General features: G+C 55.4%; 1 pseudogene; it reads right to left on the bottom strand.

The window, feature by feature from the left end:
- Window positions 1–541: 541 nt before the first annotated feature.
- The window catches only part of LOC107157815, a 50178-nt pseudogene continuing 35173 nt past the window's right edge, over window positions 542–15546 (bottom strand).

The raw sequence follows: 15546 nt of genomic DNA, 5'->3' as shown, positions 1-15546 counted from the left end.
GATGTCAGGATGGAGTATTTTGCATGTGAATTTTTGAAAGCCAAAGGGCAGACTGTGGTCAGCAGAATAATGACCCCCAAAGGAGTCCACATCCTGATCCCCAGCACCAGTGACGTATGTAAGGTCAGGCAGTGGTGACCAAAAGGAGGCAGATTTTAAAAGGCTGCTGAACGAGGCTTTATTGAGATTTCACTCCTGGGTGGAACCCTCAGACCGGCAGAGTGGGTAAGAAGAGGGTCTGAGGAGAAGGAAGTGGGGGCTTGACCAGACTGGAATTTGATTGGGCTTAGGGCAGGGAGGGAGGGCTGGGGACAGGAAAAGAGGTTTTCAGAGTCCCTTGTTTTACTGGAGTTGGTCGGGGGGAGCTGGCTAAGATCCAAGATTGGCCAGGAGACCTCGCTGATTGACAGGTGGTCCCATCAGGCCTGATGGGTATTTCTTTTGTGCGCGGAGATTTCTTGTTGCTTTGTTCCTTAGTCACCTCCATCTACCTAACATCCCAGCCTTTTTGATGATATAGGGCGGCTCACGGCTAGGGGCACTATGGGGAAGTGGGTGGCTCTGGGGTTGGTTCGGTGGGGAGGCGCCGGTAGGGGTGTAGGAGTGTCTGGTTGTAGGTCACTCTGGCGACTTTACCCAGGCGCTTCAGGCGAACCTGAGACGGCAGGGAGCAATCATTAATAGCAGTTCTATGACTGATACGGGACTGAGAAGGGGAGCCAGCCACGCAATGAGGGTTGAGTTTAGCCAGCCTGGCCAGGGGTCATTTGATGGTTGCTGTGTAAGCCTTTCACCCAAACGATGAAGGATATCAACATTTTTTTCGACCAATCCAGTTTCATTGATAGAGTAGCAGCATTCTTCTTTCAGAAAGAGACAGGTTCCTCCTTTGTCTCTCATCAGAAGATCTAGGGCTCGACGGTTCTGTAATGAAACTTGGGCAAGAGATGTTATTTGCCTTTGTAGGGAAGTGAGAGAGGCGGCCGATGCCTCTATTGCGTCCCGACGTTGTTGTTGAAGCTTCTGAGTAGCGGTTACTGCATAGCCAAGGCCTCCTGCCCCCAGTCCAGAGGCAGCGAGGGAGGAGGCCAGGGAGAGTCCAACCGATACTGGTAGGAAGTCGCCCATCTTGTCCTGGGAAGGGAGGTGGTGACAAGCCATGCCAATTCAGCCTCACTGGACAGAGTTAATTGAGGGGCCAAGGTGGAAGGAACCCAAAAAGCCAAGGGCATATTGAGGCTTAGACTTTTTGTTAGGGTACCATTGCACCAGAAAAAGAACCCGGGCAGAGCAAAGGTGGGGGAAGAAACTCAAAAATATGGTCACAGGGTGCTGAACCAGAGGAAGTGTAGCAGCAGGGAAACTCCCTGAAGAGTTACGAGAAAGAGGTACTTCCTCAATGGGAATCACAGTCAATGGAGTACGATCCAAACCTATGCAGAGGAAACAGTCTGAAATGTTATTAACTTTGGATAAACTAAGAAGCTGAAGGCGCTGATGTATTAAGGCCACCCATGAGAAAGGGTCAGCTTTAGGATGGGCAACTAAATCCAACTGGTGTTGGAGTTCTTTCTCTTATTCCTGGATGGTTATGTGAATTTGAGGGAACACTTGTATATAAGTTCTCCAGATTCTGATAGAGGCTGAGGGGTGCTTGGCAAAACCCTAAGAATAAAATTAACCATCAACACCAGAAGCCCATTTCGGGTCCCATGGGTCCCAAATAGTTTTTTGGTGTATGCTCGACTCTCATAGCAAGGCTTATCTGGAAAGCATTTTTTTTTTTTTTAAGAGAGAGAGAGAATTTTTTAATATTTATTTTTCAGTTCTTGGCAGACACAACATCTTTGTTTGTATGTGGTGCTGAGGATCGAACCCGGGCCGCACGCATGCCAGGCGAGCGCGCTACCGCTTGAGCCACATCCCCAGCCCTGGAAAGCAATTCTTGCATGAATTATAAGGGCACTCGCCATAGGTGTTAGGTCAGCGCTTACAAGGTTCCTCAGTTTGGTCTGATATGAAGCATAGCCTTGCTGAGCATAGGTAAGTTGAGGTGGCCCGGTTGAATCCAGTAATGTTAAGAGTGACTGTCTGATTGCAGCCAGCGGAAAGACAATCGCCTTGACCCATAAACTGAGAGTGGGTGGTGCCATCCTGTTGCCATGTCGCTTGGATGTAGAAGTGCCATCTGTGAGTTGGAATAGAAACTTGAGAGAGATTAACGATTAGTAAAAGAAGAAGAGGGTTGGCGAGAAATCTTGAGTTTGGTGGTCCCCAGCATGGCGGAAGTCCAGAACTGGACATTTGGAACAGGTGCTTTTTTAAAGCGGGAGTCATGGTACCAGGGGAAGTGGCCCAAAAGCTTGGCCGCCGTGGGTAGTAAGTATGGTGCATCCACATTTGAAGTAAGACCCTTGCGGAGAGGAATGCTGGGTCCCCTGCGAAGCTCCCGCTTGAGCCGTAGGCCTCAGGGCCACTGCCAAGGCCTGGTTTGGAGTGTTACCTTTTTCTGCCATTGAGCCTGACTGGCTAGTTCAGCGGATTCCTCCCAGGCATTATAAACTTTAAAGGCCATTTTCAACCAGATCTTGGACAGGGGTCTGAGGGCCCTTTTTAGCTCATTTGAGCTTTTTTTCTAGTATCATGGGCCAATTGAGTAATGAAATGGGTTACTAACGCTGTAGCCCTGGAGGGAGACTCAGGAAGGCAGTTGAGAAATAAGGCTGGATTCTCAGCTGGATCCTGGGTGATTTCTCTTAGCTTATCAAAGTTAACCACCTTATGGGCACCTTATTGGAAACTACCTGCAGGCCCACCATAAGACATCAAACCATGCGGACGCAGTGACGGCGACCTTGTTGGCCATCGTGATAGTCCCAGTTGGGTTCCGTTAGGGGAACGGCTGCTTCACCTGTGGAGAGAGTCGTGTCTGTCAGATGAATTTGATCGGCATGATCTCGTGCAGCCTGCTGGATGCAGACTTGCTCACTGGGGGTAAGGGTGGAGGGCAGAAAGACGCAGACCTCGTGCCAGGTAAGATCGTAAGTCTGGGAGAGGCATCGGAAGGCCTTAATGTAAGCAGAGGAGTCAGCAGAGAAGAACCCAGGTGCTTTTCAATCTGGGAAAGATCTTGAAGTGAGAATGGACGTGTACTCGGACAATCCCTTCAGCACCAGCCACTTCCCTGAGAGGACAAAAGAGCTTTGGGTTATCTAGCAAGAGGGTCTGGTGGGACCGGGTGTGGGCACTGACAGGAGAAGAGAGGGGTGAGTGGGCGGAGGTAATCATGGCTGCAGGAGAGGAGGGAGAAGAGGAGGGGCAGGGTCCTGGAATGGGGGAGGGGGAGCTGTGGTAGCAGGAGGAGGGGGAGACGAGGGTGCAGGTCGGGGAGGGGAGGAGGGAGAGGATGGGCCTGGGTAGGGAGGGGGAATTTGGGAATGTGTGGCCGAGAGCAGCTTGGGTGGATCTGAGAATGTGGAAGGAGAGGTTAAAGAACAATGGAGAGGGTTTGGGGATTTTCCCTGGCAAGGAGGACTTGAGCCATTGACAGACAGAACAGAGCAAATATCCCCAAAAGCCTGAATGTAAGGGACTTGTACCCACTTCCCTGCCTGGTGGCAGAAACTATCCAAATCAGTGAGGACTCGGAAGTCAGAAGTTCCTTCTGGGGGCCATTTTGACCCACTCTCCAGTTTATATTGGGGCCACGCCACAGTGGAGTAAAAGACCAGGTGTCTATGGTGTAGGTCTTGAGGGAGTCCCAGTTTGGCAAAATTTGAGTATAAACATCCTAGAGGAGTTTTGGGGTCTGAGGAGGATGTGGTGTTTCACATGACCTTCTGGCACCCTCAGGGGTGAGTGGGAGTAGAAAAAGGCATCCCAAATTCTTTTCACACTCACCCCAGGAATGGATCAGGGCTGGGCGGGGTTGAGGCATCCCTGCAACCCACCAGGGGCCCAGATGTATTGGAGTGGCTCACAGGAGGACTGGGACACCTCCACAGTTCCCGGAGCCTTGAGTGGAATGGGTGGGGGTCTAGGGCACGCGTGACTTACATATAGACCTCGCGGACAGAAAGGGGCTGGAAGTTCAGGGGAAATGGGGCCCGGATGAAGGGAGAGGGAAAAAAAAGAGCAGCTTAGGAATCTCCCGATTCATTTGAAGGTTGGAGGGTGGGTCTCAATCCCTTTTGGGAGAAGCCCGAAAATCCCTCCCGGGTTTTAGCACCAGATTTAAGGTCAGGCAGCAGTGACCAAAAGGCGGCAGATTTAAAAAGGCTGCTGAACGAGGCTTTATTGAGATTTTGCTCCTGGGGGGAACCCTGAGACCAGCAGAGTGGGTAAGAAGAGGGTCTGAGGAGAAGCACGTGGGGCTTGACCAGACTGGAATTTTGGTTGGGCTTAGGGCAGGAAGGGAGGGCTGGGGACAGAAAAAGGGGTTTTTAGAGTCCCTTGTCCTACTGGAGTTGGTCCAGGGGAGCTGGCTAAGATCCAGGACTGGCCAGGAGACCTGGCTGATTGACACCATCGGTGCCTCATCGGTGTTTCTTTTATGCGTGAGGGTTGCTGGGTGCTTTGTTCCTTAGTCACCTACATCAACCTGACAAAGTACTTCATGGTAGGTCACAGGGGTCTGCAGGTGTGGTTAAGGTCCTTGAGGTGGGGGGGGGTCTCCAGCTGGGTCCGATCAATCATGAGACCCTCACAGGAAGGGGCAGCCCTTCGGTGTCTGAGTTGTGGCCTGGTGGCAGGAGAAGAGGTCAAATGATGACATAAGGGTCTGTAAAGTGGAGGAGGGAGGGGCCAGGAGGCAGAATTGTGGGCAGCCTCGAGGAGAGGCCAGGAAGTAGCTTTGGCCCCGGAGCTGCTGGAGGTAGGTAAGGCTGCTGATACCTCCAGTTAGTTCAGTGAGACCCATTTTGGACTTCTGATCTCCAGAATGGTAAGACAACAGACTTGTACTTTTTGGTTTTTTAAAATTTGTTTGTTTGGTTCTTGGGATGAAACCCAGGGCCTGGCACATGCTAGATAAGTGCTCTACTACTGAGCTGTACCCCACCCCTTATTCAGTTTTTTGAGACAGGGTCTCACCAAGTTGCCCAGGATGGCTTTGAACCTGGGATCCTCCTGCCTCAGCCTCCTAAGTTGCTGTGGCTACAGGCTGGAGCACTGTGTCCAGCAAGATTTGTGTTGTTTTAAAACACAAAATCTGTGGTGCTCGTTAAAGCAACAATGAAAAATCAACACAGAGTGTGTGATGGAGATGCAATTGAGTCCAGCAGCAGACAAAGCTGGGAACCACTGCCCAGACCAGGCCACTTGGAGGCCACTGGAGGCCTTAGCAAGGGCATTTTTGTGGCATAGGGGAGATAAAGTCAGGGAAGACGAGGAGGAGGGTGGAGGCTGCAAGATTATCTGCCAGGAGAGGACCAGGGGTTCTAGTCCTGCCGTGGGGGCCAGGTCCAGCTGTCTCTGCAGAGAGGGCCAGGGTGGGCGGTGCCTGGAGGGAGCACGTGGAAATTCTTTTCTGATTGCTTCTGTTTTCTCAGTGAAATGGAAAACGATTGTATTTTTCACTTGGGAAAAGTGCTGAGCAGGCTGAAGGGATGCACGGAGGCGGAGAGCAGGGGAACGTCCCACATGCAGCTTCAGCAGTGTTTGGTCAGAGAAATGGTATACACCCCCCTAGTTTATTTTAAATTAGACAAACACCCAGAGCCCACCTGCTGCTGGAGGGTCGGCCCAAGGCTGTCTGGGGGCTCTCAGTGCTGAGGTCAGCTCTGTTTCACATTCCTGAAGTGTGAAGGGCGGAGCACGGCCCTGGGCAAGCTGCTCCGTGGAGCTGCTCCAGGGTCAGTGATCCTGTCTGAACATCTGCTGGTGCTCGTGGAACGTAAGTCAGGCTGTGCCGCCTACTGCCCTGAGAGGGCCTTGCGCCCCACAGACCTGGTGATGCATGAGTCACTGCCAGCCCCGACCAGACCCCAGATCACATTGCCACCTGCCCGTATGGGGCACAGCCAGACTGAGAACAAGGGCCGAGGCTCCCCAGGAGCTTATCCCCTGAGGCCAGCTGTGAGGGCGGCATGCCCTGCCTCCCATCCTCTCCTGGCCAGATGCCCCGTGCCTCTCTGGTCTGTCTGTCCACTGAGGCCTGTCTCACTTCTCTCCTGGTGCCCCCGAGCACATCAAAGCAAACTCTTCCACCCACCATGAGTCACATTCCACACCCCCGTGGGCGAGGCAACTCACAGCACTGTGTTCTATTCCTTGAATCCATCTGGGGCCAGTTTAGAATCCCATTCTTCTGGGGTGTTGGAAATGTGAGGCTCAGGCTTTGGGAGGGTGCTGCCTGGCCTCTCCCAGGGTCCCCTCCTCCCAGGCTGCCTCAAGGCCCCACCCACAGGCAGCTCTGTTGACCTACTTGCCCTGGTCTGAGCTCTGCCCCGCAGTGCACTGCAGGCCTCTTGGTTTCCTGAGGGGCACGACTCTGTCCACTGCTCTGGACGCATCTGCAGGCCGAGAATGATGGTCCACATAGGTGAGAAGGAGGGCCAAGGAGCACTCACTGACCTCAAGAACCTCATTCCGTCTCACCTTGGAAGCCAGGAAACACAAGTCTGGTGTTGGCCATGGCTGATACCTGGCAGAATAAGGCCCTGTTTTCAGTCACAGTGAAACAGTTCTTCGAGTCTATAGCATCTTAGCACATCTGTCCTGCTGCCCACCCATTGTCCAGCTGTCCAGCTGTCCAGTGTCTCTGCCTCCATTTCCACCCTTCATTTGGTGAGATATTCACACACATACCCTCAGTCCCTGGCAGTGCTGTGTCTGTCTGACCTACAGCCTTGCTCACCTTGACCCCACTGACCCCTCAGTCCCACCTCTGCTTGTCTGGCCTTTCCATGTTTCTGCCCCTGCTGGATGCCCTCTGGGGTTAGGGCCTCCCTCGTGGTGGCCTTTTCCCCAGGCACACAAAGTGCACAAATGGAGTGTCCTCGTAGCCTGCTGGGTATCTGCAGGGAGGTGGAGCTACACTGCTGGGGGGCCAGACCTTGCTTCTGCTTCCTAACTAGGGTGGTTGGAGGCCCGGAGAGAGTGACCCATGTGGGGCACCGGTGGGTGAAGATGTGGTCAGTAGTGACGGTGGAACCCGCAAGCTGAGCCAGCCTCCCTTATGCCAGGCGCCATCTTCACCTCCTTGCCAGGCAGCTGCCTCTGAGGCAGGACAGTGGACAGCCAGTGTGGGACTGGAGGAGGGGTCAAGCACCTTATGGGTGTCTATTTGGAAGCAGGAGGCCTTTGTGCTTTCTCCTGGGCCACACCCTGGCTGGGGTGGTCTCCTTCCCACATACCTAGGCACCCAGGCCATGAGGAGCTGCTCCTCCCAGGGCCACAGGCCCCTAGCCTGCCCCATACCATAACCTCACAGAGTCAGGTAGGGACAGACCACGGGGTCAAGGGAGTTTTGGCCAGAGGGGCAGCCCTGCCTGTTCATTCTGAGAATGTGACCCCAGAAAGAGGCCTCTGGCCCTGCTGCCAGCACCTCCAGGCAGCAGAGGAGCACGCCTGGCACCGTGACGTAAGCTCGCGAACATTCATGACGAACCTCGATTCCACAGTTACTCCCAGGACCAAATGGTCTCACTGGAGACAGAATGTTCTGGATGGTGTTCCCCCATCAGGCGACAAGTACTTGGCTCAAGAGTGGGACAGACAACGGAGTCTGTCATTTCAGCAACTCAGGAGGCTGAGGCAGGAAGATTGTAAGTTCAAGGCTAGCCTCAGCAACTTAGTGAGACCTTGTCTCTAAAATAAAAAGGGCGGGTCTGGGGCTGTCGCTCAGCAGTAGAGCGCTCTCCTGGTATGTGCAAGGCCCTGGGTTTGATCCTCAGCACAGAAAAATAAATAAATAAAGGTATTGTGTCCCATGACAACTAAAAAAATAAAATAAAAAGGGCTTGGGGTACAGCTTGGTGGTGGACACTGGTGCCTCTGTTGTGGGCAGGCCCAGCGCTGCGTCTACCCTGCTGATTTGGGAGCAGTGGCCCCAGAGCAGCTGCTTCCCTCTACATCTGTCAGCTGCCCTGTCCTCCTGCGCTGGGAGCAGAGGGGGAAGCACGCTTAGCCAGGACCCACAGTTGGTAAACTCGTGTGTGTGTTCCTCAAGATGCTTCAGAGAAAAGCATCCCAGACGGATAGGGGTGGACAGGACATGGGCTGGGGCTGCCCCCTCCAGGGGGGCTGTCTGGAGGTGGGTAGGGGCTTTGGCCCTGGAGTGGGGGCTGTTTCTCACAGACTTTTTTCCTGTCTCACCCAGTGAAAACACTTGGGTTCCACCTGAGAACAAGCCAGTTTACTGGGGCTGACACTCTTTCCCAGAGGCCTGTGCTGGGAGACAGGGGGCCCTCCCTGGTTATGGGAGCCTGCCTGTGGGCTCTGCCTCTATGCGTGTGACACCAAAGCCCAGGAAGGGGGTCTGGTGCCCCTCCCTGCAGGTCCAGTGATGCCCCGGAAGCCTGCCTGTGCTCTGCCAGTTATTCCTGGTGGGAGGTCCCTCCAGGGTGAGCCCAGGACAGGAGTGGGCTCCCTAGCTGCCCCTAGGTTTTCTAACCCCCTCTCAGTCCCCTGGGGGGCTGTCCTCTAAGGACAGTGAGTGTTTCTATGCCGACCCAAGAGGGCTCAGCCCTTCACAGGAGGTAAGGTCTTGCTGCCACTGGCTGAGACTCATTTTGGGGCCAGGTTCAAGGACAAAGGGGTCGCCAAGGTGGCTCCAGGGTCCCACAAGAACACTGATGCCACCTTCTTCCTGCTGCTGTCCCTGTGCCCACTGGAGCACAGAGCTGCAAGGTGCGCAAGCTTTCCAGTTCTGGGTTGCTGATCACGGCCAGTTTGGGGGCAGCAGGCTGGGAGCATCAGCAGGCCTTTGAACTGGGTATATCAGGGAGGAGATTTGAGACTGAGGAATGGGCCAAGGTTGAGGTCCACAAAGACCCCAAGCATGAAAAGGGGCTGTTCCCTGAGTTGGGGGCAGATCCACCTCCGGGGACAGGCATGGCTATGTGTGGAGACCCCAGCTCCAATTTAGGCTGGAGAGCTGAGAAACTTGCCTGATGGTGGGTCACTAAGCCCTGGGAGCTGAGGAATGGGAGGGACCCAGGTGTCCGAGGTAGGTGGCTGAGCTATGCTCACACACCAGGGCCTGGAGGAGCTACTACCCGGACAGTGCTTCACCAGGCAAGGGGTCCCCTGGTCCTCTGGGCCCCGGAATTTGAGATATACTCTGTGTAGGGACTTGGGTAAATTTGGATTCAGCTGGAGTCTGTTTGTTGGAATTCCAGGCAGTGGGCTGGTGCTGGCCGCACCACAGGGAGGCTTGGCTCCAGGAACAGGGCTGCCAGCAGGCTCCTCCTGTAGGGCATGGCAGGCCAGGGTTGGCTGGAGGGCTGCCCGAGCCTGGCACCCACTTGAGCCATAGGGCGGAGGCTCCCATGGCTGGCGATGCCACAGGACAGAGCCTGGGCTCTGGGGCCCTCTGCTCCCACCCAGCAGGTTCCTGGCCTGGCTGCTGGCCTGGGGTACATTCCTGAACTCATACCTTGGACCTCCCAGCTCCTTACTGCCCCTTGGTCTTGGCCCTGGGGGAACTGGGGCGTGTATCTTTTGGAAATGACTCCGATTTGTGGTCATCCTTGGTAGACATGTCCCCTACTAGGGATGAGAGCTCTCCCTGGGCCTTGGTTTAGGGAGGAAAATGGGCTCAGGCCCATGTTAACCTAAATAGTGTTTTGTTCTATAAGTTCCAGAGTCATATTTGAGGCTGAGCTCGGCTCCTGCCTGCCTATGGTGGCTCTGAGATTCAGGGCTTCCATTCTGAGAACATTCCAGTGAGGCACCCTGGGCACACCCGACACGCTCACCTGCTGAGCTGCAGGAAGAGTGCTGAGGGGTCTGTGGGAAAGAACAGGCCTCCTCCTGTGAACCTGGGCGCGATGCCCTCACTCAGTGCCCCCCTCCCGCATTTGTGGTTCCTTCTGACCTTATCGCCCCAGGGATCCCCACCCAGCCTCAGGCTGGGCCCAGTGCTCAGAGCCCTGGGCCTGGCCCTAACACCAGCTTTGCCCCAGGGCCAAGGGGGCTCTGTCCAATCTGCTGCTGTACCCTCGAGGGGCATCCAGGCAGGTGGGGACAAGGAAACCTCAGCATGAGGTCAGGGTGCCAGGGAGAGGTCCCCAACAGACCTAGTGCCTTGCAGGAGGCCCTAGCTCCAGCCACAGGGTGCTGCAGCTAATGCTCATGGGTCCCGGCACGAGTACAGGTCAGGTCCTGGTGGGGACGCCATGGAAAACAAGCAGTGAACACATTATGTGGGTACCTCGTGTCTTGTCTGGGAAGGAGAAGAGGAGAAACGCTTTGTGAGAAAACATCCGGGTGGGGCCGGGCAGTGGGGTGTGTGTGGCCTTTGTGGGGTCGGCCCCTAGTCAAGGCCTTGATGTGGCCTTGAGGCGTCTGTGACCAAGTTGAGGGTTGTGGGTGGGTTTCATGAGGCCACTGGGCCATAGGGCGAGTGGCTCCAGGCGACATGGGAGCCGGGCAGTGGCTGGGTGTCCACAGCAATTCTGTGGCTGCATGTGGGGTCAGTGGCAGGGGACAGCTTCCGGAAGTGTCCTCGGTCTAGCTGGGAGCTGGGGGAGGAGGAGGATTCCCTCCCACTGTCACATGAGCTCAGGAGGCACAGGGTCCTTCCTCGCCTCCCAATCCTATGGTGTGGTGAGGAGGCCAGCACGGGGCAGCGGGATGGCCTCACTGTAGAACAGCACCCTCTGCCTCCCTATGCAGCCCATGCTCCCTTCCAGGCGTGGCTCCAGCCCAAGAGGGCCCCGTGGTGCGAGGGTGGAAATGTGGAACAAGCTCCTGATTGTTTCCCAGGGAGGGGCCCCCCTAGACCTCACTTGCTGATTCTTGAGACAGGAGCCCCACCCAGCTGCCCACCATCTACCCCCAAATGATCCCTCTGCAAATTTTACAGGCATCTGGATCAAATAACCAGCTCATATCGCATATGAAATTAGAGGCTGAGCTCTCCAGAAGGCAGAGGCCGCTGCGACTCATTCCAATACAGTGTTTGCAGGGGGGCTGTAGCTCACTGGGAGACAACGCTGCCCACGCGCAGGAAGCTGGAGTCTGAATGGGTGGGGGAGGAGCCATTGGTGAACTCCAGGGTTGGGGGCGACCCTGAAACAAAGCAGGAATGGGCTGTGATAGAGAGTGGGAGGTGCCACAGAGAGGAGCAGATCTCCCAACCTCTGTAGGACCTCCCCCCAGCACCCTGTTTCTCCACCAGGCTGTGGGGCCCATGTTGGGTCCGGGCCAGACAGCTTCACCAATTCCCCACACACAGCCCCTTGGGGCAGTGGCACCAGGTCTGCAGGCTGGATGGCCTTCTAGGCCACCACCTTCCCTGTGAGGAGTGGTTCTCCAGGTGGGGGAACTCCAGGGGCCCGGTGACTGGGCCCCCTTCTCATACCAGCTGTGAGCCACGGACTTCACAGGATGTCTCTAGGCAGGGCTGGGGTCTCAGGACACCTGCACCAAACCCAACAGACTCCAATTCACCTTTCAAAAGGCTGCTTCTGTGCACATCTCTGCACAGGTGTGGGAGTGGCCTTCCCTCACCAACCCACACTAGGGTTTGTCACTTCTCATTTCGGTACTTAATGGGGAGGCTGGATACTTTGTTGTGTTCTCTAGTTTGTTTTGATACCTTTTTCTCTTCTCATCTGTTGCCACTTTTCTACTAGGTTGTCTGTTTTTGCTTATGACTTGTGGGAGGTGATGAGCTTCATTGCTTTGCATTTATATGCAAATACTATTTTACCTCCAAATGCCACCTTTTTCACCACTAGAAGTCTTTAGGTTTCACCCTGTCAATGGTTCCCTTAGGGCTTTGTATCTTGCATCCTGCCTGCCTCCCAAGAGTGCTCAGATCTGTTCTGGTCTCCTAGTGCTTTTATGATTTTTGCTTTTTGTCCTTCATCTATCCAAGTTTATTTCTGTGATGGGGTGAGACAGAATGGAACCATTTTCCCACATTAAACCTTAGATATCTTGAGCCCTGGAAGACACAAATTATAGCCTAGGGGCCTGGAGGACTCTGGAGCCAGCTTCCTGGGCTGGAGTCCAGCCCCGCCCTCATGTCCGGCTGTTCTTTGGTTGCTGACCCTCCGTTTATTCTTCTCCAAATGGATGGTGTGCAGAGGAGAACACCTTGCTGTACACACAGACCCGTTATAGCCCTAGGAATGCAGCAGGCTGGGGGTCCTCCTCCAGCCAGTTCCTGGTCCCCTCTAGCAGAGAGGGGGGTCAGGGTAGGGTCCCAGGGGAAGGAACCCAATCCTCAAAGCCTTCAGGTGACCAGCACTCTGCTCAGCACTCGTTCACTCTGGCGCCCTGGGATGAAGACAACCCTTGGCTGCCTAGGCTTCTGGGAAGACAGTCTTAGTGTGGCCATGTCCAGCCAGACTGTCAAGGAGAGGGCATGGGGCAGGGGCAGAGATGACTGGCATAGTTTGCAACTTTCTTCCCTGTGAAGTGGGGCCCAGAGCACCCACCTTCCTTCTCTGGGCCGGAGAAGGAAAAGCCAGCCACGCCTGCTTTCCCCAGGAGGCTGATGTGGGGGGCTGGAGGCACTGCCTGGCCACCTTTCCCAGCTCTAACTCCAAGGGACACCTGAAAGGAGGCCCTTCAGCTGGGTGGGCCCTGTCTCTGCAGCCCTTCCTTCTCCTTGCCCTGTCCCTCCCAGATCTGTGGGGCTGCCTCCAAATGGTCCCCCCTCAGTGCTAGTCCTGATGCTCATGAAGCCCCTCCATTGGCCCCGTCCCTGCCCTGTCCTGCTCCAGCTGTGATAGCCACTGGGCTGAAGGTAGCAGCCATGATCCTGACAGTTGGTAAGTAATGGTTGCTAATTTAAGAAAAGCAAGATAACTCTGGGCTGGCCCTGAGTGGGTGCTATGGATGTGGTGCTGCTGACCAGGCCAGGGATGAGTCCTGCTGCTGCCTCCTGGCCACTGCAGCCTCGAGCAGGAGGCACAGGTCTGCCTGGCTGCACACCCCACCCTAGCAGCCTACTGCCCTCAATACTGCCAGTGGAGGATGACTCGCTGGGGTCCTAGGAGAGGCCATCCCTGTGGCCAGCAGGCCTGCCCACCCCCACAGTGACGTCAGCTGCTGGCTCCTCCAGAGGGCAGCCACCGCTAGGAGACAGGCACAGAGATCAGGGCCAGCACAAAACACTCCCCTCCAGCATTTCCAGGGTGGGGGTGGAATGTGTGAGTGGGGTGAGTGTTAAAGAGACAGTGTGCTTTCTCACCATGGGTTTGCTGATTCTCCAGAAGGGCCTAAGCTTGGAGCCTCCACTCTTTCAGAGTGAGTGCATTTGAGCCTGACTTGCACTTCCAACCTCACTGACTCCCACAGACTCTGGAGGCCAGTTCTGCTGAGCTGGGCACTTGTAACACCTTCCTGCACTGAGCTGAGGCCTTCCTCGTATGAGAAATACATAATTCAGCTAAAAATAGCCCTCAGATCGGATGTGATGCTGCCCCAGCTGTCACAGGAAACATGTGAGTCAGCTTCACCCTCAGACACGGCAATGTGGGGATGACCAATGGTCTTTGGACTCATCCTGGGTGGCTTGGGCCAGGTGGACCCCCACCTTACCCCCAGGCCCAGCCCCAGCCCCAGCCCCAGCCAAGACCCTGGGGAAGAGATGAAGACCTTCTTGCCAACCAGAGAGCTGGCTCCAAGGACAGCTCAGTGGCAGCTCCTCCACTTAGGCTGGCTGGCTTGTGGGCCTGTGTCCAGCCTCACCCTGGCAGGAAGTGGTAGGTGTTGCCTGGAGAACTGGGCACAGCACAGTCTCTTTTTCTTGTGAAGAATTGAGACCTAGGTGGTCACAGAAATTTCACACCCATCGTATATGGTTGCCAAGACTCAGTGTTCACAGTTCACACGTTTAGGAGCTGCTGGGGTTCATTCTGACTCAGCAGAGCAGGAGTTAAGGCCGACGCCACCCGGAACAGCCTCAGAGGCTCCAGGAGGACTGAGTGCAGCAGGCCCCTTGGCATCATTCAGTTACCACAGGGAGGGACTGGGTCCTAGATGCTGGCACAGTTTCCAAGGGATGTGCACCAGCAGCCTGCCCTGATTTGGGGGTTCAGGTCCACGGGTGCAAGGCAAGTCATGTGTTTCCCCATGAATATCCTTAGCACTACCTGATCTCAGGTTTCTGTTGCTAGAGTAGGAGGTGGGGAAGAGCCCAGAGAGGGTAAGTGCAGCTCCAGACAGCCAGTTATCTGTGGAGTCAGGATGTAAATGTCAGCACAAGGCTCCTGCGGGACATGCCAGGCTGCCAGCAACCACCGAGGAAGGCTGCACGGGCCAGGGCACCTCCCTGAGGAGTTTGCACTAGGCTGGACTTCCTGCCTTGCCCATGGGTCCCTCCTGGCTGGGCAGTTGCCTGTGGTGAGCAGAAGTAAACTGGTTTGGGGACAGACTGTGCCCTTTCCAGGAAACCCCCCCAAACAAAAGCCTGGTGGGATTTTACAGATACTCAAAAGTGCATTCCTTTTTACATATTGGAGCCAATGAAAGTTATTTACCCCCAGTTTCAATATTTTCATAGGTCCTTAGAAGCTTGCCAAGCTGGTGCCTTGAGCTGTAGGATCTGATGGGTACAAGAACAGAAGTTCCAGACCCTTTTCCTGGGGCGAGGCTCCCAGAGGGTGAGAGAAGAGCCTGCCCTGTTCACTCAGCCTGGCCAAGGGAGCCAGGGGCAGCAGCAGCCTAGCCCCAGGTGCTCTGTGCTCACACACTCACACAACCCACATGCATGCGTACACACGCTTTCCTCTGTGCACATGCATACATGTGTGTACACACATGCTCCACATGCTCCTTCTGACATCCACACACATGGCTTGAGGCCACTGCCTTCGTGTTCCTCTCACCTGGCTGTGGGACCCAGAAGGTGTGCCCTGGCTATTTGGTGGCATAGATGAATTAACTCAGCGTAGCCTAAAGACAGGCCAGAGCTCTGTGTGGGCAGAGAGGGGACGGAGCCAGCATGATGGGGATGGGCGGTCGATTCGGAGGGGCTCTGCCTGTGGATGGCTCCTGAGTCCCTTCTTTATGCCAGACCCTTTCACAAGCCCCCCAAAGGGGTATGGGATGGACTTACTGTCCCTACTCGGCAGAGAGATTCAACTATTTCCCAAATGCACAGGTGCAGCCAGGATCTGAGGCAGTGGCTCTGCTCTCTACCTCCCACTCCCGGACCCAACCCTTCATCAGACCGGTCCTCTGGTTCCCTGGTTCTCCCCCCCCCCACCACCACACCCTCTCTGACCACCCCACCCCACCCCCACCCCCTCCCCATCCCAACAGCCTCCACCGACCACGCCCACTTCCCCACCCCTCCCGATCTCTGGCCACGCCTCCACTCCCACCATCCCTCCTCCTCCCTGTCTTGCCTCCACTCCCTGCAGG

This window comes from Marmota marmota, unplaced genomic scaffold (assembly GCF_001458135.2).
Source record: "Marmota marmota marmota unplaced genomic scaffold, marMar, whole genome shotgun sequence".
NCBI lineage: Eukaryota > Metazoa > Chordata > Mammalia > Rodentia > Sciuridae > Marmota > Marmota marmota.
Note: the sequence above shows the minus strand (reverse complement) of the source record. Positions and strands in the feature narration are given on the sequence as shown.